The following is a 1,259-nucleotide window of genomic DNA, read 5'->3' as shown; positions in this document are numbered from 1 at the left end:
TTACTCATGCCCACAAGAAGACATGTAAGGTGGACATATTTAAGTATGTCCACAGTCTCTGGGTGGTTCACACAGCCTGACCTGAAAACCCCATGCATGCCCTTGGTGGAGTGGGGCTCTGAGTGGTACCTCAATGTCTGGGGCCAGAGCAGGAAGGCATGATATTATTGGGGGGGAAGCACATCTGGGCTAGGCAAGGACCCTCTCAGCCCCTGGAGCATGGCTAGCTCACAGGCCAACCACCCAGAGGCCAGCCATTGGCATACTGGCAAACGCCAGTACCTGGACAGACTTGGTGGGACAAAACAGGTAGAGTCCTGAGCTTTTGAGTGAAGATGGGTCCAGGGTTTGTGTTTACTGGGAGGTGGGGCACGGGCATGTGGTCACTCCATGTATTCTGTCCTCTGTGACTGGACAGCCCGTCCAGGGCCCTGAGGCTTGGCTGCAGAGGAGGCTTTTCCTGAGCTTCCCTGTACTACTCCCCCATGCCCAATCTCTAGGTAACTTTAGGAGGTGGTCGCTGGCATTGGGTCCTCCCAGCACCACGTGGGAGGCCCACATGGAATCCCTGCTGCCTCAGTTTCCCAGGATATTTTCTTAGCCTGGGAATAAGGAGCCAGGGAGCCAGCACCGAAGCCTGAGCCCCTGGCACTGCAGCCCTTCAGAGTGCACCCAGAGACACCACACTCCAGCCCACCCCTCCATGCCACGTTTGCATAACATTTGTCCCTTGCCTTTGCTTTGAGTTCAACCTGATTCTCAGCATCTGACTTTGGCAACACACTGAGAAGTGAGCTGTTCAGGCATGTTGACTCCCACAGCTGGGAGAGGAAACCAGGAATCAGATGGGACAGGATCCCACCAGGATCTGACTGGCAGTCGCCTGACCCCCAGGCCAGGCTCTGTCTGGGGAATGGATTCTATAGGAGGCTGGTCCAGGCAAGGTGTCCAAGTCCTCTTGGAAGGTCAATCCAGGAAGGCAGGGCTTTCTGTTTGGTTTCTCACTGACTCCTGTGCCCATCAATGCTTGTTCCACTGTGGGTGGCCGCCAAGTATGTGTTGAAATGCAAGAGGACAGTCTAGCAAGACATTGCATCCCTTGGTCTTTGCTGCTACCTACCAGGGGGCTTTGACATAAAAAGGCCTGCAGAGGCCTTGCCTGCCTAAACAACTGGAGCTCATTCTCCCTGTTTTTCTCCTTTCCTAGGGCCTTCATTTTGGGGTCTTCTGACGTCTGAGGTGCTGGTATCACTTCCACC

The sequence above is a fragment of the Ochotona princeps genome, chromosome 6 (genome assembly GCF_030435755.1).
Source record: "Ochotona princeps isolate mOchPri1 chromosome 6, mOchPri1.hap1, whole genome shotgun sequence".
NCBI lineage: Eukaryota > Metazoa > Chordata > Mammalia > Lagomorpha > Ochotonidae > Ochotona > Ochotona princeps.
This window is presented reverse-complemented; position numbering follows the sequence as displayed.